Source organism: Leuciscus leuciscus (assembly GCF_965113295.1).
Source record: "Leuciscus leuciscus genome assembly, chromosome: 16".
Taxonomy (NCBI): Eukaryota; Metazoa; Chordata; class Actinopteri; order Cypriniformes; family Leuciscidae; genus Leuciscus; species Leuciscus leuciscus.
This window is the reverse complement of record NC_138740.1, coordinates 7,872,087-7,893,902: the sequence shown is the minus strand read 5'-3', so window position 1 is coordinate 7,893,902 and position 21,816 is coordinate 7,872,087. Positions and strand designations below refer to the sequence as shown.

The 21,816-nt window shown below is 37.9% G+C and overlaps 1 pseudogene across 1 annotated transcript; it reads right to left on the bottom strand.

Annotated features, from left to right (window-relative positions):
• Positions 1-413: 413 nt before the first annotated feature.
• On the bottom strand, positions 414-21,255 carry LOC309477519 (DNA repair protein RAD50.L-like; annotated as a pseudogene). Its single transcript has 17 exons — positions 21,058-21,255; positions 19,624-19,752; positions 18,372-18,537; positions 17,721-17,914; positions 17,120-17,326; positions 15,954-16,136; positions 14,403-14,560; positions 13,606-13,781; positions 11,149-11,356; positions 8,986-9,175; positions 7,590-7,716; positions 6,166-6,359; positions 3,703-3,815; positions 3,435-3,527; positions 3,225-3,338; positions 1,533-1,660; positions 414-775 (listed from the first exon to the last, which is right to left on the bottom strand). The product of its transcript is annotated as a DNA repair protein RAD50.L-like (transcript).
• Positions 21,256-21,816: the final 561 nt, after the last annotated feature.

The window sequence follows — 21,816 nt, the reverse complement described above, 5'->3', positions numbered from 1 at the left end:
TGCAAATAAAATGATGCTTTCTTTATTACTTTTCTGCAATTTTACCTATGTTGTAGCTTACTCTAACTTTACTGGGTATTGCAGTGATTATTGTTTGTTCTTGTATGAAAAATTGCTTTCTATGTTTCTCTTACATAAAGCGCTTTGTATAATCTCATCTGCTGAACAATTTCTTAGTATTTTCTGAATAAATATACAAAAATGTGTATAGTGTGTAATATAATGTTTTGGACCAAATTTTGTATACATTACACAATTATTTTACATGGCAAGATCACCATAGCAATGGTTATAACATGTTAAGCGATTTAGCATCTTTCTGTGGAGTCCTTGTGATATTAAGCCCACCAGTTAGTGATGATTCAACTACACCATTAGTGCTAAAAGTTGAGTCAGACTTTCTTCAGTCTAGGTCATCGCACACATGGGCTGTTGCTGATTGTTGATTCTTGTTCTCTGCCGAACCACATCAAAACCAAACCTACACACTCTGACAAACCGCTACTTGAAATTACCCTTCAGAAAACCCCTGATAGCAAAACCTACTTACTGGTCTAGAGCTTTATAGTAGATGTCCAGGTCCTTATTGGCCAACTCTGTTGTTCTCATGACAATCATTTTGTCTCTGTAGAGATCCTCAGCCCGGCTATATTGATCCTCATTGAGCTCTTTACGAAAACGGAGGATCTCGTCCTCGTAGCCTTTCTGCCGACCGACAGCCACACTGCGGTTCTTTTTCAGGTCATCCAACTTTCGCTCGACTTCTCGCCGCTCACTTGACAACAGAAGATACACTCTTTAAGATACACACTCATTTGAACTCTCACCCTTTGTGAACATTTAAAGCGGCGCTATGCAGTTTTGGCAATTCCTTCGTTGTTTTCTCGCCAGTTTCTCTATGGAGCTCCCCCTACAGCTTCGGAATAGATATTTGACAACACTGTCGTCAAAACTCATTGGTGACTCTCCCCCTCCCATCTTCTAACCCTGGTCATGTACATTTGTTTTCAAAGAAGCCGGCGAACGCATGGAGCCATGTCCACTGAGGTCTGTATGATACACAGAAGGCCAGCATATAAATGTTTAGATAGTGTATGTGTGCAGTGCCGTAAAGCAATTCATTACACGCGAGACCTGATATCACACGATACTTCCTGACGCTGAGGTCAGGCCCGCCGGCCCAAAGTTGCAAGGGTGATTTTTTCCGCTCACAGGCGCTAGGGGGGTGCGAGAAGACCACCATTCAACCCGAAAAAAGTCATATAACCATTCCAATGACTCCGAAGCCGTTCAGTTATGGTAAATTAAGCTAAAAAAAAACTGCATAGTTCCCCTTTAAACAAACTAGGTTTCATTAAAGTAGCAAGGAGTAAAATCTATGAGTTGGTGAGAGAGATTAATTTAGAGTTATGGTAACCAAAGAACATACTCAGCATATAAAGTCTTCTGAGCTTCAGAAAGTGTCAAACATCATCAGGACTTCCTAACTGGCACTTGGTAGTTGTATATAAGAGGTATAAGTTATCTCATACTTGCGCAACTGCACGACTTGCATGTTTCCCATCTCCTTAAGCAAAGCCTCAAGTTTTCTAGACACCCCTTTCAGCTCCTCCGCACGCTTCCGTAAGGTCAAGTTATCTTGTAGGCAGCGTTCTTGAACCTGTTAAAAATCACAAAATCATATATCATTAAAAATGGAAATGAATAGCTATATTGTATAATTAAATTATACTGTAACGCTAAATGCCTATAATTAATGGCTAAAATTGTGAAAAAATCTATTTCATAGAGACATCAATAGCAGTTTTGGTATCGGTGATATTGGCCTTCTTTCATTAAACAAATATTTAAAATATAGGCTACTGTCTTTATGTTGTTTCTGCATTGATTTGGAGAATATGAAATTATTACAAATAAAAAATATATTAAAAAAAATGAACGTTAGGTACGATTAATCCAGTAAATGAACGCACTTATACAGTACTGTACAAAAGTCTTAGGCACTTTAGTATTTTCACCCCCCCAAAATTTATTTAAGCCAGTTATTTCGATCTTTTGCTGTAGTATGTCAGTAGGAAATATCCATTTACATTTCTAAAGATTCCTTTTGCCATTAATTGTAATAATCCAGTGATATTTTTAAATGCACAAGGAGTCTGACAACAGCCGGTGCTCCACACGGAGATCTGATCTCACCATCATCAAGTACATCTGTGATTACATGAATGCAACTTTAAATTACTTCTGCAGTCTCAAAATTATCCAACCACCCGAGTAGCCCTAACCCTAACCCTAACCCTAAACCCTTGAGTGACCGCAAAAGACCTGCAGCAAGACTTGGTGGCAACAGACACTGAGGTTTCAGCTTGCACAGTAAGGTACGTACTAAACGCATGCGGTTTTCATGCCAGAACTCCAAGACGTACACCACTACTAACCCAAAAGCACAAGAAAAGTCAGCTCCAATTTGCTCAAAATCATATAAATAAGCCACAGAGGTTCTGTGGAGCGATGAAACAAAACTTTTCGGCCCTGTGGATCAGCGGTATGTTTGGAGGAACAAGAATGAAGCATTTGCTAAAAAAAATAAAAATAAAAAACTCTGCCAACAGTTAAGCATGGTGGGACTCTGTGATGCTCTGCGGCTGCTTTGCATCCTCTAACACTGGAAGCCTGCAGTGTGTGGAAGGAGAGATGGATTCATTAAAGTATCAGGAAATCCTAGTGAGGAAGCTAAAGCTTGGGCGTCATTGGACCTTCCTTGGTGGGATTTGAAGACGACGGTTGCAGCACGCAAACCCAAGAATATTACTGAAAAATATTCTAATATTCAGAATTAATGAATATTACTGGGGTAATATTGCTCATGAGGAATGGGCTAAGATTCCTCAGAATCGCTGCCAGAAGCTGCTGTCTGGGTAAACATCTTGTTTGCAGCAGATCAAACAGCATAAGGATGTTCTACTAAGTAATAAAGATGCTTGCCATTAAAGGGTTGAATAATTTTAGAACTGCAGAAGTCATTAAAAAGTGGCATTTTCAGTTGAATTTGGGGAAACCACTTGAAAGATACCTTTGTTTGATTTGTTCATTGCAAACAGCTGAAAGTCTGTAAATGTTGCCAATAAATCTGATTTGCAATGGGGGTTGAATAATTTAGATTACAACTGTATATATAGGCCTATGCAACAACAAAAGCAAAAACACATAAAGCTTTGCTTGACCTTCTGAGTGTCAATATCTTGTCGGATGTTGCCCATGTCTTTATTGGTCTTCTCTCGCTGTTTTTCAGCCTCGTGTAGTTGTTTGTCAACCTCTTGTAGCTCAGTTTCTTTTTGCTAAATAAGAAAAAGTAAAAAAAGAAAATAAATGAGAAAACATACTTGCATTTATTAGGAAACGAGAGCTAAGAGATGCACATTATTTTGTCGTACCTCTTTGTAGCTGTCTTTGCCCTCTTCAATGTACTTGGTGGTCTCTCTTTCAAGGAGGGTCAAGTTTTTAACTTTTTCCTTGAGTGAATTTATCTAAAAGAAAGTATAAAGTTTTAGTCAACTCTGATGATAAGCAATGACTTTGGCTTGCATTAAAGTAAAAATCCACAACCTTTCATGTAATACATTGTGGGGAATAATTTCACAGTAAACATAAATAAGTCACATAAAACCTAAAACACAAATGCAAAAACAAATTAACCAACACCTTTTCTTGCCCTTCTTCCCGTTTCTGCATCCTGCGCTTTCAACAATGTCCTGTTTCTCCAGCTGGAGCTTCTCCAGAGTTTCAGCTAGAGGAGACATCTGCTCCTTTGCATCCTAATAAACACAAATCATGACACACCAGTAAAAATATGATTACATTATCGTTCAAAAGTCTGGGGTCTGTAAGATTTTATGTTTTTGAAAGAATTATCTTATGCTCACCACAGCTGCATTTACTTGATAAAAATACAGTAAAAAAAAACTGTTGTGAAAACTGTTTTTCTATTTAAATATATATTTAAAATGTAAGTTACTCCTGAGATGGCAAAGCTGAATTTTCAGCAGCCATTATACTATTATACTAAAATGTATATTACTGTCATTTTTTATCAGTTTGATGCAATCTTACTGAATAAATACATAAGTAATCTATAGATGTTCCCTTTTATGGGTTCATATAACGCTGAGTCAGGAGCTGAAGCTATGGGAACAGTAAACCACAGCACTACACTACGAGATAACTGCTGGTTTATCAGTCTGTGATTGCAAAAACACAAAACACTGACAAACATGAATAAATAACACCCCGCTCAAGCAAAAAGCCAACAACAACAACAACAACAAAACTGGGAACCTGGGGTCAGGTTAATATCAAGATTATAAACTGTTATAGAAGTGTCCAGAGGTGAAGATAACCCACACGCCTCATAAGCTTTACAAATAGCATTTCTCACCCAATGCAACATCAGCTACTCAGACCTACACCATTATGGTCTTGATGGTCAACTTAAACCTTTAACTCTCTGGGGTCGATAAACGAACCGGTGCATTCTGTAACTGTTGGATTTTTTCCACATAGCAGCGAAATCGACTTAAAATACTCTTAACTGGGAAACACCTATGCAATCTTTTACATTATCCCAAGACTCAAAGGGTGGAATAGAAAAGGGCAACACTGCAACCTAGGAACGAAATTAAGCTGATGCAGCCTTGGGTATATATATTCTAAGTAACCTAGGTCATAACAAGACCTTTGCCAGGCCTGTAAATCTCTGATTCTCTCAAGAGAGGACAGAGCCAATAACAACACTGTCTTAAGTGTCAGACTCTTCTCTAAAGCTGATTCCATTGGCTCAAATGGAGAATCTTTTAACCCTTTCAAAAAGATAAATCCAATGAGGGAAATTGTACAGAGCAGAAATGTCTTGGCTGCCTCACACCTTGATAAAGCAGAAAACCAGAGAGTCAATCCACAGACAGCGAATCAGATCCAACTGTCAGTCTCTGCACCACGATGCAATAAGACAACACTTGAAGGCACATATGTGCCTCGTAGAGGGTAATCCTCCCCTTTCTGAAGGTTTAGTCTCAACTCAAGCCCCCGCAAATCAGAACCAAATTAAAATACTTAAATGAGGGCCAATTGAGAAAAAACAAAACAAAACTGGTAAAATCCAACCTGAGGAAATTCCTGTGCCTCTGGGACAATTTTAAAACAAAAATACTCATCCTTCAGATAGATCGTAACAAACCAATCTTCGGTTTGAATCTGAGGAACAAGTGTACCTTCAACCACCTACATCTCAGACACAGTTTTACAGATAGTGGTGAACTCAGAAGCATCTGAGATTGTGATTGATATACCCTGATGGAGATCCTAGAAGAAGGGCAAAGGCCTGCAGGGCAGATATGGTTTAGGTGGCCTAGAATCGGTCTGATTCTCCAAACCGAAATATATTGCACCACGAGCTAACAGATCTGCACACAAATCATCATGTGCAAACTCATCCGGAGAGGCTTTCAGCATGCAATTTAGAGAGCGATAGGGAAAGCATGACAGAAATTCATGGGCTCACTCTCCATAGCCTCCACTCTCCCCTAACTCAACAATCGGATCCCTAAGCTTTAGGACATGCAGCACTTCAGCAATAGCAGAACTAGTTATAGAGGGATGTCCAATCATTGTTTCCTCAGAGAAAAAAACTAAGCACTTTCATTTTAAAATTCTTGCAGTGCTGACAAGTCATTAAAGGCGGCTTGAGCATGATGATAGCCCAAGCACTTATCATGCGAGTCCTCGCTCGTAATAAAAAAGGACACAGAGCCACATACTTACGAAATGCCATTGTGTTCACCCAGAGGATAATAATCTCCGTGATGAAGGCCACCAAACATGATGAATCCATTCAAATCAGAAGAAACACACTACATGGCTCAGATTTCTGAAGAGCAGAAATCTGAGGAGTGATGCCATGATAACATCCTGGTGACACATGCCTTAGTGACCGGTGCAAGCACAATCAGTCAATGAATTGGTGTGATTCTATACAGGTTTCAGACAATCTTCATACCTGGAGGGTGTTTCGATAATGTCAGCTAATGACGCTGCATCGAGTGAACCTATGAAAGGGAACTTTTCTCATTATGAATGAAAGGCACATTAAAGTGGAGAGGCGCTCCTCACTCGAATGTCTCGTTGGAGCGTCTGGATTTCAGTGGAGAACTCCACACACTGCTCCTCCAACTGTTGACGCTTCTGCATGTTGCTGGAGATCAGGAGCTTTTCTCCACGAATCTCGTTTACGCTGCTTTTCAAGGCCTGGATCTGCTCCTGCTGGTCCTGGATCAGTTTCCTTTTCAGCTCGATCTTACTGCAGGCTAAACACGAGGAGCATCACATGGAGACACAGTGATAAACAGGGTCATATACAGTAGGTGTTAGAACTTATTTTACCAGTATTTGGGTATTTGACATAAAATACTTAGTTAACATTTGCTGTGGTGTGACATGCTACATTTAAAATAAATTCCAATAGCATTTTGCTAATACTTCTTTTATATTAACAATGCATGCAGTTTCTTTTATATTACATTACTTTGTTTAGTCAGCCACATATTTTAATTTTATGTGTTTTTATTTTATTTTATTATTATTGTAGGTGCATTTAAACCTCTCCTGTAAATTTAAAGATTATCCCTAACTGAGATTTAAATCAGAGTTTAAAGTAATGGAGCAACAAGATTAAAGTTAATTTATCTTAAATGTAAAATAAAACTAGGATCAAAATGATAGTTTAAATGAGAGCATGCTTATTTTTAAACAAATTTTAAAGTTTGGTGCAACAGAATTACTAGATACACATAAGCGTAATCCCTATTGGTGCAACCTAAGTAGTGAAAGTGATTAAAAGTATCGAAAAAATACCTTTTCCTATTAGCATCTATCTATCTATCTATCTATCTATCTATCTATCTAGTTGGTCGTTCTGTCTATCTGTTGATACAGTACTCAGGATATACAATTTCCCTTATAAATTTATATAAATATAAAATAAGAATATCAAAGAACAAATGACACATGTTTAAATTAATGTACATGGCCATTCAAAAGATTGGGGTCAGTTAATGAATACTTTTAATTCAGCAAAAGACTATTTAAACAGATTAAAATTGACAGTAAAGATATTTATTATGTAACAAAGGATTTCAAATGCGGTTTGAAATGCTGTTCTTTTGAACTTTCTATCCATAAAGACTCCTGAAAAAAGTATCATGGTTTCCACAAAAATATTAAGCAGCACAACTGTTTTAAGCAGTACCAAATGAACTGAAGGATCATGTGACACTGAAGACTGGAGTAATGATGCTGAAAATTCAGCCTTGCCATCACTGGAATAAATTACACTACTATTTTTGTATATATTAAAACAGAAAACATCATAAATTGTAATAATTTTCCACATGTTTTTACTGTATTTTTGATCAAATAGATGCAGCCTTGGTGAGCACAAGAGACTTCTTTCAGACCCCAAACTTTTGAACAGGAGTGTACATTCACATGAGATTCACAAAAAGTGTTTTGTATTCTACATAAAGAGCTGAACGTACTGGTGTCCAGGCGGTGTTGGGTCTCTTGTTTCTCCTGGCTGACCTGCGTCATGGTTCGGCTGAGGTCAACTCCCTGAAGCTTGGCTGCATGCTGAGCGATCTTTCTCTCCACATCCTTCAGGTCAAGCTACATATGACAGGAAACATTCTGATTACCCACAGTTCAATAAAAATACTGCGTTGTGCTAATACTAACTTGTGCCACATCAATTACTGTTGCGTCCAAGTTTATACTCTATTTCAAGTGAGAATAATATATCGAAAGCCATTTATGAGAACTATTCATTTATAGCACACCTTTAAGCTAAGCTTTTTTTAGAGCTATAGAACACTATAGTCTCTAGACTCTGTCCCGGACACCAAAATTGTAATGATTCATAACAATTTGTTTTTAGATTTCTATGGAGATAAAGGTTAAGATCGTGATTTTTTCAGGAGTAGTACAGCACACCATGAGAGTATATTAGCACAGTTTGTTTGCTTTTGGGATCCAAAGGAGCATTTGGACCTGGAAACTGTAATGTATGACATCAGACTTAAAGGTGCACTTATGCAGGATTTTCGGGGAAAAAATTGTGTATAGACTAATACAAAAATAATGCCTCTCAATCACGGTTTATGGTCCACTAGAAGTGTGCAGCGGTGTTTGTGTCTACAAATACACTACTGCCTATATTTTCATATTTTCTTCCTGAATTCCTGTGGAATGTGTAGCCCCAGCCAATAATGATGCGTGGCACAGGTGAGTCTGAAGCTTGGTTAAGTTGTCCGGTAAGTTGCTATTGCCTTGTTGACAGCTATCTGTAATCCGTCAGAATACTAGGCATTATAATTATGTTTTTATGATGACACGTAATTATTGTTTATTAGTGAGCTAGACTGATGATGGCTAAACTCGCTCGCAAATTACAAGCAGTCATCTAATTATTTGCGGATGATTGACACAATATTTGATTTTTTTTTTTTTATAACAAAACAGCTTATCGCTCATGTTCCCGCTGGTGTTCTCTTGAGTCGTTCGGCTGCGTGTGCAACTGATAGACAGGGAGAGGACTTGTGCCTCTGGCGGTTTTCAGCCTGTGAGGAGGGGCCAAGTTTAAATGTTGTGTTTACAAACAGTAACTGAAAATCCTGCATTGTGCACCTTTACAACCGGATAACAACTTTTGCTCTATTCTTCATAAAGCTACTATATGACTTCAGAAAACTTGAGATTTAGTACATAATAAACTTTCAGTATTGTGTATTTTTAATAAGAATCCCAAATACTGCAGTTTTCTGAATGTTCTATGTGATAAATAAATAAGTCTTTAAGTAAATGTTGTGTTGTTCTGATGTGCTGCATGTTACTGGATTTTATTTTCTGCGTTTGGACTGGCTGGAGATGAGCTTAGACCTGATAGCGATCCATGAGGGAGACGTCCTGCAGACAGGCCTTGGCGGTGTCCTCCTCAGACATCAGTGTGCACAGCAGCGTCTCCTGCTCCTCAGTGTCTCCTTTCAGCTTCTCAATGTCTCGATTCACACGCTGGAGTTTATTTCTGAGCTCTGGCAGCTCTTTCTCCTGGAGCTCCACTATGGACTGCCTGTCAAGACAAAAAATATTCATCAATATCAATATAAGGGGTGGATGGAAGGAGGGGTAAACTGGTGGATGGATGGAGGATGGGGAATGAAGGGGTAAAAAGGAGGAAGTATGGATGGAGGAATGAAGGGGTAAGTAAGTGGATGGATGGATGGATGAATGGATGGGGGAATGAAGGGGTAAACAGGAGGAAGGATGGATGAGGGATGGAGAAATGAAGGGGTAAACAGGTAAAGAGAGGGGGGAATGAAGGGGTAAACAGGAGGAACGATGGATGAGGGATGGAGAAATGAAGTGGTAAACAGGTGGACAGAGATTGCTGCTGTCATTGCAATGCAACCATGCACTGCGCTCTCCACAACAACAAAGAAGTTTTAGTTGCTAATGGATTTCCACCTCCGAAAAACGCTTGCTGTAGCTCTGCTACAAGATTTATTTACGGAGAAGAGAAAAACACCTGTAGTGTTTGGGTGCACCCCCCATCCTTCATGCTAACAGAGATTTTAATGTTGTTACGGAAAGGGTGAAGTTGATTGGTTGGTTCTTGTCACGTGACCTGCGGTGCGTTTGCGGCATTCTGAAAAGTAGATATTTTTTCATCTCGCTGTGCCTGGAAAAAATAAGCGCATCGCTTTAATTATGAGCGTGCTTGCCGCGCGCCTACATTTGAACAAACTTGAGCGTGCAAAAGACGCGATATGTGAACGGCCCATCGGCGAGCTACCTCAATCAAGCCACGAGCTACTGGTAGTACACGAGCAACGTGTTGGAGACCCCTGCTCTAGAGCTCTGCTTTGTAGACTACGACTCAATATTTTTTTGCTACTTTGTAACTTTCTGCGGCCAGCATTTCTGGAAATGAACAAGGGTAAAACCTTTTTTAGACCTGACTAAATTACATTTAAGACCTCGGATGAAAATCTGGCCCTTTTTAAGACGTTTTAAGGCCTTAAATTTAAAGGTCAGAATTTTTTACTTTTTAAGACCCCGCAGGAACCCTGGATAAACAGGTGGATGGTGGATGGATAGATGGAAGGATGGGGAATGAAGGGGTAAACAGGTGGATGATGGATGGATAGATGGAAGGATGGGGAATGAAGGGGTAAACAGGTGGATGATGGATGGATAGATGGAAGGATGGGGAATGAAGGGGTAAACAGGTGGATGATGGATGGATAGATGCAAGGATGGGCAATGAAGGGGTAAACAGGTGGATGGATGGATGGATGGATGGATGGATGGATGGATAGATAGATGGAAGGATGGGGAATGAAGGGGTTAACAGGTGGACATATGGATGGGGAATGAATTGGTAAATAGGTGGATGGATGGATAGATGGAATGAAGGGGTAAATAGGCGGACAGATGGATGGGGAATGAAGGGGTAAACATGAGGAAGGATGGTTGAATGGAAGGATGGGGGAATGAGGGGGTAAACAGGAAGAATGATGGATGGAAGGATGGAGGAATGAAGGGGTAAATAGGCGGACAGATGGATGGGGAATGAAGGGGTAAACATGAGGAAGGATGGATGGATGGAAGGATGGGGGAATGAAGGGGTAAATAGGCGGACAGATGGATGGGGAATGAAGGGGTAAACAGGAGGAAGGATGGTTGAATGGAAGGATGGGGGAATGAGGGGGTAAACAGGAAGAATGATGGATGGAAGGATGGAGGAATGAAGGGGTAAACAGGTGGATGATGAATGGATAGATGGAAGGATGGGGAATGAAGGGGCAAACAGGTGGATGGATGGATGATAGATAGATAGGGGAATGAAGGGGTAAACAGGTGGAAGGATGCAGGAATGAAGGGGTAAACAGGTGGATGATGGATGGATGCATGGATAGGTGAAGTAAAAGATGGATGTATAGACATGAAGTAAAGGATGGATAGTTAAAGTGATAAACAGATTGAGGAATAGACAGATAGATAGATAAAGTGATAACTGAATGGCCAGAAAAGTGTTATTGCCTGATGGGCTTCAGTGCCATCATTTCATCACGCCTGCGCTCTTTCCTCTTCAGGTCCTGCTCGGTGTTCTTCAGTTTGTCTGGGACGTGCCGCAGCTTGGACTGCATGTCATTAATGACGTCCTGGAGCTCGGCCTCTGAGGGGAACACACGCTGACACACGGGACAGCAGGGCTCGCCCTCCTCCGTCAGCTGACTGATGAACATGGCTGCCAAGAGAAGACAAAAAGATAATGAGAATCAGTGCTGGGGGGAACTCATTACAAGCAACTTGAGATATGTAATCAGATTACTTTTTCAAGTAACTTGTAAAGTAAAGTTTGAATTTTCCAAAAAATACCTCAGTTACTTTTTAAAATAAGTAACGCAAATTACTTTGTTTTCCCATTTATTGACTGACAGCTCTCCTGTCCCCATGTTGAGAGAATCATGAGTAAGTGGAGAGGCGTTGTGTGAGTGTGTTTGTGTGCTTTGTGAACATGATGCTTATTGCAGTTCTAGACTAAAAGTGAGCGTGCATTTACTCATCTCACTTGCACAAAAAAAGATTCAATATTTCTCAAAATGAATAAAATCAGTGAAATGCAGAATCAAAATACTATGCAAACCTTCAAAAACTAAATATGTTAAATAAAACATACATTTTTATGCATTTAATCTCACTTTATTGACCAATGTACTTGTTTCTGACCTTTGATAATGTAGAGAAACAAGTAGAGAAACTTGTGCATGCTTTCATCACCAGCAGGGTGGATTATTGTAATGGACTCCTCACTGGCCTTCCCAAAAAGACCATAAGACGGTGTCAGCTCATACAGAACACTGCTGCCAGGATTCTGAGCAGAACCAGGAAATATGAACATATCACACCAGTCCTCAGGTCTTTACACTGGCTCCCAGTTACATTTAGGATTGATTTTAAAGTATTATTACTGGTATATAAATCATTCAATGGCCTAGGTCCTCAATACATTGCAGATATGCTCACTGAATATAAACCCAACAGATCACTCAGACCATTAGGATCATATCAGCTAGAAATACCAAGGGTTCACTCAAAGCATGGTGAGTCCGCTTTTAGCTATTATGCTGGAACCAGCTCCCAGAAGAGATCAGATGTGCTCCTACAGTGGTCACATTCAAATCCAGACTCAAAACACTTCTGTTTAGCTATGCATTTACTGAATGAGCACTGTGCCACTGTTCGTCCGACTGATTGTACTGTACTGTATTTTATTTTTCTGTATATATAACTGTTTTAATTATTCTTATTTACATTTATTTACATTTATGCATTTGGCAGACGCTTTTATCCAAAGCGACTTACAGTGCACTTATTACAGGGAGCAACGTTGAGTAAAGTGTCTTGCTCAAGGACACACTGGTGGTGACTGCTGGGATCGAACCAGCAACCTTCGATTTACCAGTTCAGTGGTTTAACCCACTAGACCACCATCTCCACATTTATTTGTATTATTTTTATTTCTTCTATGTAAAGCACTTTGAATTGCCATTGTGTATGAAATGTGCTATATAAATAAACTTGCCTTGCCTGCCTTGCCTTGCCTTGATGATTCAGTTAAACCATAAGCAAAAATGACTATAGATTTTTTTTGTTTTATTGGTTAAAGTAAGTGTTAAACTTTTAAGTTTTAAGTTTTATTGGTTAAAGTGTTAAACCTGCATCCTATTCTTCCGTTATCCAGAAATGGCAGCAGAGCTGATAGGTTTGTTTGAGCTGCGCCCTCTACTGTACAGCCATGAATTTCCTTCAGCCTGAGGCTTATTATTTCACTTTTGGTGTGAAAGGGTCTTTACATTTGCCCAAAAATATAACTTTTTTGTTATAAAAAAAACAAGCCCAGCCCAGGTGCAAAAAAAGTTACGCAAAATTAACATAACTCATTACTTTAAAAAAAAAGTAACTAAGTAGCACAATTAGTTACTTTTTAAGGGAGTAACGCAATATTGTTATGCATTAATTTTCAAAGTAACTTTCCCCAACACTTCCGATAATCACATTCAAAACACGGAAGACTGAGAAAACCAGGAATGTTCTGAATTCACACACATACTGGGTTGTGTAACTGCTGTGGACTTCATAAACTCAGCTGTGTGGGTCCCAGCTTGATATCTTATCAGACTTCATATCAACAGTCATTGCTCTACTTGGCATAAAGAAAGTCTATATCCTGTTTACCAATAAACAGTAATTTACCGTCAAGCAGGCCCACACAGAATCTGCATCTGAAAAGCTTCAAAGACTTCAGCAGAATTCAAAGGCCATCATACACAAAACGCGTCCCTCGACCCTAACGGGCTCATGTATGATTTGTCCATTATATTAGCATTTTCTACCAAATGTATATGATTTTTGGCATTATTCTGAAGATTTGCCGACAAAATGAGCACAGTATGTAGATTTAGTGTGGATCTGAAATGTTTTGTGAGAGCATACCTCTCTCTTTAGAGGACTTCTCCAGCTCATCCTCCAGTTTACTCAGGTCTGACTGGAAGTCCTGACTGCCGCACACGTTGAAAAGTCTCTCTTCATAGTTGACCAGCTGCTCTTCCTTATGTTTGATTTCTGCCATGATGTGAGTCTTCTTCTGTTCTCCAGATGCAAGCTCCTTACTATGAAAAATAAAAATGAAAAGTCTTGTCTAGTAATGCTAGTTAATTTATCTGAAGGCTGTAAAGGATGTATTAACATTTATTGGGAATTATTTCAGCACTGTTAAAGTTAGAGTAAGTTGGAGGATAATTACATTTTATTGTGTAAATATAGCATTTGGAAAATTGTACATTCTCCGATATTATTTTGCACATAAACATGTATTTTATTGATGTGTGTGAACTTACGAACAGTTGATGTACACTACTACAAGTGCAAGTCATATCTGCCATATTTGCTAGACAGCCCTATTTTAGACATGTCTGTGTAAGCTAAACGTCACCATTTGAAAACTACACTGCATGTTCCACTGACCTGAAGATGACCTGTTCCTCAGGAACCCAGAAATCGAAACCAAATAAGTATAAGATTTAAGTATGTGGGTGGTTGTACAAAGGCCAGTATTTTCTGTTACATCAGTGTCAATGCATGTGTGTATGTCGCTCATCACGTAGACATTTCAATTATGATTAAAACTGCATGAAACATTATAGGCCCTCACACTGAATATCATCATTTATGGCATTCTCTAGCTTATTATAATAAACGTTTGCGGAAAAACAAATCAAAGGGCGACAGACTTCATTTTGCTGAGCCGTTCTCTGGTGGAGTTGATCTCTCTGGTTTTGGAGTGGATCCAGTCTGCCAGCTCGCTCTTGCTTGGAAAGTGTCCTAGCAGAGACACCAGCTCTTCATTGTGTCTCGACTTGATCTTCCTCACTTGCTCCTCTTTCTCCATCTGGAATCCGAAGCAGAGATGAACTATTTATTTTCTAGTTGGATAAAGCTGTCTCTTTGCAAGTCTCTGTCTGGCATAAGCACTGATCATAAAACTGCTATATTAGAGTCTATAGATCACACTATCCAGACATTACTGTGCTGTATATTCTGTATACTGCCATAACTGCCTAGAAAGAATGCCTTTTGGCCTAATGACGTCCAGTTAATATCTCACAGTTTGCTCTGATTCAGCACATTTTGATAAATGTAATAATGGGAATAATTTGGTTCATCCATATACTGTATATAAAAATCTGCAAACTTCTAAAACATAAATAGTAGTATATATTGTCTTTGCTAAAACACTCTTGCTTTTTAAAAAGAGTATGAAAACATAGCCTAATTTCTGAAGGAACTATTTTATAGATTGCACATGACCTTAATAAATAATTATTTAAAAGCAATCTATTCAATTAAAGAAATTAATCTGAAAAATTATCATAGTAAGAAATGGATGACCAATGTTTGTAAAAGATGATGTGTTTGATTGACCATTCATTTTTAAATTCAGATTTCCAATCATATCTTGCTTTAGGCAGCATGGAATGTTATAAATTATTTTGATGTCCCATCAAACATTTTAAAATAAACCTAGCATTAGTTTTCATTTTAATAGGCATCAATTCAACTTTTTTTGTTGAAACTGAAATTTAACACAATGTACAATTGTAATAGTGTACAAATGTACACTATTGTTATAAATAGTTAATTTTTTGTGATGTAAAAATGACAAACTGAAGTGTTTATAAAAGACTGGAGGATATTAGGCGGTCAGGAAACTGCAGAAAGACTGTACTGACATCTAGTGTTACAGTTATTTACTGCAAACATTGTGCTGGCAAACTCAAACACCTCTAGAACTTAACACATTTTGTAGGATATATTGTGGTATCTCGAGATTATTAGCAGAATTCTGATGTCATCTCTGCACCCCTTTATTGTCCAAAGACATTTGTTTTGTTTGTTTGCTGCATTTGTTTCGGAATTAGGCATAAAGGTGTTATCACAATGGATGGATGAAGCATTTATAAAGCACTTTTCTAATGTACTAATGTACAATACTGTACATACGGTCTCTCCTCAACCACAACTGGAGAGAGTATGGACTTCGGTTTAACGTCTCATCTGAAGGACGTGCTTTTTTTGACAGTATAGTGTCCCCATCACTATAGTGGGACATTAGGACCCACACAGTCCACAGGGTGAGCAGCGCCCCCTACTGGCCTCAACCTAGTTTTCCCAGGAGTCTCCCATCCAGGTACTGACAGACTCAACCCTGCTCAGCTTCAGTGGGAAACCAGTCTTGGGCTACAGGTGATATGGCTGCGGGCGAGAATGATGTGTGTGTTCACCTTGGTCTTCTTGAGCATGTCCATCTCTGCATGTGCCCTGGTGTGTGTGTTGAGCAGTTCCATCTCCTGGTCCAGTCTGCGCTGGGCCTGATCCAGTTCAGTTTTCTCCTTCTGTAGATCGATTACTTCTGCCTTCAGACTGTCCACAGTACAGGCCTGCGTGGCATTATCAAGCTCACGCTCCTATAAACACACATACATTAAGAAAAACACATACAAAAGCAATGCAGGGTGTCAATGATGGTAGTTTTGTTGGTTGCGGTGTTAGTATTGTTTTCTTTCTACAATTTATTTTCAGATTTTAGGCCAGATTTATTAAACAGGGCAAATTAGCGTGAGACTGTAATCCTGACTGACATTAAAAATAATGTCGCAAATATCAGTAAATTGAATACCGCAGATCTTAGTAGATTACGTTGTATAATTTATTTAAATACACTTCTCACATAAATTTTACATCTGAAAGGGAAACTCCTACATATGTATGCAATAAGGTCAGCTGCAAAAATGACTGTGTCTGTCTTTTCATCGCTATTTTCTCACTGTGTGTCTTCAGTAAACCTCAAAGTAGTTTTTTACCCCAAAAGAGGGATTGAGCTGGTGCAAGCTGTTAGCTGACATGAACGCGCTATATACATAAATGTTTTCCATAGTCATTTTAGTTAAAGGTTCAGTTGGTGGAAACCAACAGAACATTGACAAATGAAATACGTTTTGTATGCGCAGGTCGCACAAGCGAACTGAATTTGTTTTGCACTAATCAGTTGTTCCATAAGGTGGCAACACTGGCCCGGCTGTTGTTTCACAGTAGAAAACGAAACTAAAAGAGACGGAACAACAACAACATAGAACATACTGAAGACTGCAACAACAACAAACATACATTGACAAGCGTTTGTGTGAGGGGTGTTATGAGAAAGCCGCAACTTTATTTTAAAAGACATTTTTATCAGTCATAACTTCTGGAGAAAAATAGGGCAAACACTGGACATAGATGAAACTTTCTAGAGTGCATGTGTCGACCGTCTGCATGCTATCAAATGGAGTATATTTTGAAAGGCTACGAGTTCGACTGTACGCATATGCTAGCGCATGCGTTAAAAAAAACTAAGTATACTTTGGGCTTAATGCTTAAAGCAAGTTTAGTGGTGTAGTGCAGATCTAACCGCTTTCTGAAGCTCAGTGTCCAGCTCCTGCAGTCTGCTAGAGGAGCCCTCCAGTTTTTGGAGATCACACTTGATGTTCTTCAGTTCCTGTTGTTTCTTGGCCTGTATGTCTCTCTTCAGCTCAACGGTTCTCTCTAGACCGGTCTTCTTATCACGGAGATCATTGATGCTTTGCTGCTTCTGTGCCTCTTTCTCCTGCATATCTTGCTGAAAACAAGAAATTATTATTAAAAATGGCAACATGCTATATACTGATACTAATACTGAACTTTTGAAAATATATGAAGTTTCAGGATATTTATAAATATCTGAATTAATATTATTTAATAATTTTCTGTTAAGCATTGAATAATACAAAAATAATATAATTAAAGTGTTACCCAAACATTACATATGTCTCTATATTGGATAAAACACTTCATAAAGTGTATAAAAATTGGCAATGCAATATATATATATATATATATAATATATATATATATATATATATATATACAGTGTATATATATATATATATATATATATACTGTATATATATATATACATACATACAAAAGAGCGTGAACTGGGTGGTAAATGAACCTGCAGTTCAATTATCTACCATAGTTTGGTTGAGGGCTTCAGTGTCCTGGTCCAGTCTCTCTTTGACTTGTCTGTGGAAGCTCTGGAGTTGTCTTTCGTTAAGAGGAGTCCGATCATAGCCCTCCAACTCCAGGGAAGACGCTAAACTCTTCACCTGGGTGTCCCTCTTTTTAATGTTTTGTGTGTGTCTATCTGCCTCCAGCTGCAGACGGCCTTCAAATGAACAGAAACAATGACGATGAACAGCTCTGAGAAAGAATAAGCTTTTTTCCTGCTAAAAATGCATTTTGAGCAAAATCACTCGATGTGAAAGTATTAGCCTAGTTATTAGTGCATGTCTACAAGTATAGTGTACTTTAGGACTGGAATAACTAATCTATAAAAGCAAAATTTCTTAAGTGAAGTAACTTTGCAGTAGTAGTTATTTCAATTTAAAAAGAGGATAAATGATGAAGGCCACAAAGTGGGAGAAAAGCAAAAATATATATGTGTTTAACGCCAAAAGCTCGAGACGAGAGCACTTTATATAAGAACTTAAGGACGTCACTATTCTTCTATTGACTCTTTTAAATACTACAATCAACGAAACAACCATTTGATCATATATAGAGAACACATTTCCACCACCACCACACAACAATAAATTAATAGCAAAGGAGCAAACGACTACCTTGCTCAACTAGCAAGTCATTTTTGATGCGGTCCATCCTCTTGCACTCTCGGCCGGCCCGTTCTAACTCGCGCTGGCACTCCGTAAGTCTCCGTTCCTTCTCTTTGACAGTCTGCTGGTGGTTCTGATACATGTCCTGCAGCTCATCATCTGAGCCCTGAAACACCTAAAAACACAGCACAACACAGAGTCAAGGCGCCCCAAGGAATGAACACACGGTGTGCTGCAAGGCTCTGTCTTAGGCCCTTCGTTTTTCTTTACGTACATGCTCTCTTTAGGTGATATGTTTTGAAAACATGGTATTACGTTTCATTGTAATGCTGACAACTCTACATTTCTCCAGACTCAAGACATGTTTAATATTGATGATTGTCTCTCTGTTTTATTACAATTTAAGAAGTAACCTTTGGGGAAAGAAAGAGGGGAGGAATAAATCGAGACATGACTCAGGTTGAACTCAAATCTGTCACTTGGGGACATTTAATTTAATATTCAACAATATTATTGATCTGCCTGCATTGACACCATTATCTGAGAACTGAGGTGAGCTGGATGATGACATCACTGTTTTCACCAGAGCTGCTATATATATATATATATATATATATATATATATATATAAATTAACTAAATTACTAACTTTTTTTTTACACCAAAAATGAAACATCACTGAGCTTACTTAAGCTGGACTGTGACGCTGTTTTCTTCTGGAAACAAACTTTGCTGCACTATTTTCCTGTTATCTCTGTAAAGCTGCTTTGATAACAAACTGTATTGTAAAAAGCACTATATAAATAAATGAGACTTGACTTGACTACCAGTGAACCAAAGCATCAACACTAATGTGACTTCAATGGGAGCACTGTTGAGAACAAACACATAGTATAACACTAAGAGTTTATTTGGATCCCCAATAGTCCAGAAGAACCCTTAGGTAAATTAAGAAATTTGAATGGCTTTTAGTAAGAAAACTTAGTGGATGGACCTCTTTTATTTTCAAACAATATAAAACAAATGACAAAGATAAGCAAGCAAATGCAAACCCCTCATTCCAACATCAGATGAAAAACAGCAGCAGTTAATATACCAAAACCATAAATTACTGAACATCCTGTACATGTTTTCTATGCAAAACACTTCCTCTGCTTTCGCATGATCCTTATCTGGCATTTATGACTAATACTGAGAAGCAGTGAAAGCTTCATAACTGATGACTGATATAAAAAACAAAAAAAAAAAAACCTTGGGTTACCTGCTCCATCTTTTCCTCTAGTTCCCGGTTATCATCCTTCATCTGTTGCTTCCTGCTGTCCAGAGCTTTGATGTCATTATCCAACTTCATTATTTTGCTGAGGCTGCTGTCTATGTCATACAGTCGGTTCTGAAAACATGGGGAAAGTGTGTTTAGTGAATATACATCACATGACTGCATTAGTGTATGGGCTAAAATTCAACTGATGTGCAGTCACAAGCACACATTTGGACTATTTTACAGTGGGGCTCATCTATCTTTTGTTTTTAACTCAACTGATCATAATGTGAAGCTTCTGTTTTTGCACTGATGTCAGACTTATCAATAATTTAGAATCAATTTTATATTTTAGTTTGGTATCAAAATAATAAGTATAAGTAAATAACAAGTATAAAAAAAAATAAAAAAAGTATTAATCTTGATGACCTTTTTATTAATAAATAATTTAAATGACTGGATTATTTAAAAATACACATTATTACATGTTTATGTAAATACATACATGTAAAACATATATTTTTGGGATGAATTTGCTGCCAATGACAACAACGATATGAATAAAATCTTATATCACGATACAAGTAATTTATTTCATGATAACGATATATATCACCATATATATCATTTTGCTTTAAATTAGGTTATGATTACAAAAATGTTGATACCATAGAAATGTCATAATTCCTGTCACAAAAAACGAATACTAGGCTTAAAATGTTTTTTGTTTTTTTAACTCAAGCTCGAAGACATGTAAACAGTCAGCGATAAAATAAGAATACGAAACCAATTTCCAAGATATATGACCAAAAAAATTTATAAATAAAAAATAAAAAATGCAGAAGAATAAATAAATAAGAAATGCTACATAAACTGTATAATAAAATAATAAAAAAAAACACTATAGTCTTCAATGGGGAAGTTAAACATAAATTTCTTCTAATTAAATGTACAAAAGTGATTTAGTCAGGGAGAGATTTTCTCTCTTTTGTAGTTTGATAATCATGAAAGACAGACAGCAGGAATATAAGGCACTTTAAGACCGAATACCCTGACCCAATATACACATGTGTTTTCTTTCTCAGCTGTTTACTTTCACATAAGACATAAATGAATGTTTTGACATACAAGTTTGTGTATTTAACCATTCAAGGCCAATGCTTGAAAACGCATGCAAATGATACGTTTTCGTGACCATGTCGCACAGCAACGTCACGTGAGCGTGTAACTGCGATAGAGACGATAGTCCAAAATTTGTACCGGTTAATCATGTCTACCGGCCCACCCATACACCTGCCTCTATTAAATACAATTTTAAATATTCATTATCCAAAACAATCAACTGCCACAGATCTCAAAAATGGAAAACCTCTATTCTAAAATCCCACAGAAAATAAAAAGAAAACCGGATCAGCCAACAAATTCTTGGTGTCTCGCCTTCAGTGGGTCAATCTGATTCTCGATGCGTTGGACATTCTCTTTGGAGGAAGAAAGCTGAGCCTCTTTAGTGGACAGCAGCTCTCTAATCTCTAGGGCTTTATCTTTGTACTGTTTTAGGTACTTGAGGTCCGTACTGCAGAGAATAACAGTCCGGGCCTGCTTCTGTCTCAACTTCTTCAGGGTCTCCAATACCATAATGTACCTTTAATCAAAAGGTTTTGGTTATTTTCGGCCATTCATTTGTAATGCCAGCTTAATATGAGTAAATGACACCACAGGACAAGCCAATATGCAAAAAAGTCTGTTTAAATAGACACTCATTTATCGCCATCTACTGGTGTAGGCCTACAGAATTAGACCCATAGTGTTCAAAGCTTCTCTGGCATGATTGTTGAGAATTTACAGTATTTACAAAACATATATTGTGTAGATAATACACAACAGTCCTTTATAGGGTAATAATATGCATTAAATGAAGGGGAAAAGGGGAAAAGAAATAATTATATACACATATCAAACTTCTAAAAAGACTTTGGAATGGGATGATGTTTTCTTGTAGGTTATATATATATATATAGTGGTGTGAAAAAGTGTTTGCCCCCTTGGTAAATATGATCAAATATGGCTGTAAAAAATAAATCTGCATTTTAAATCCTTTTGATATCTTATTTAAAAAATGTGCAAAAATCTAACCTTTCATTGAAGTAAAATAATTGAAAGTGTGGGGAAAATCACATTATGAAATAAATGTTTTTC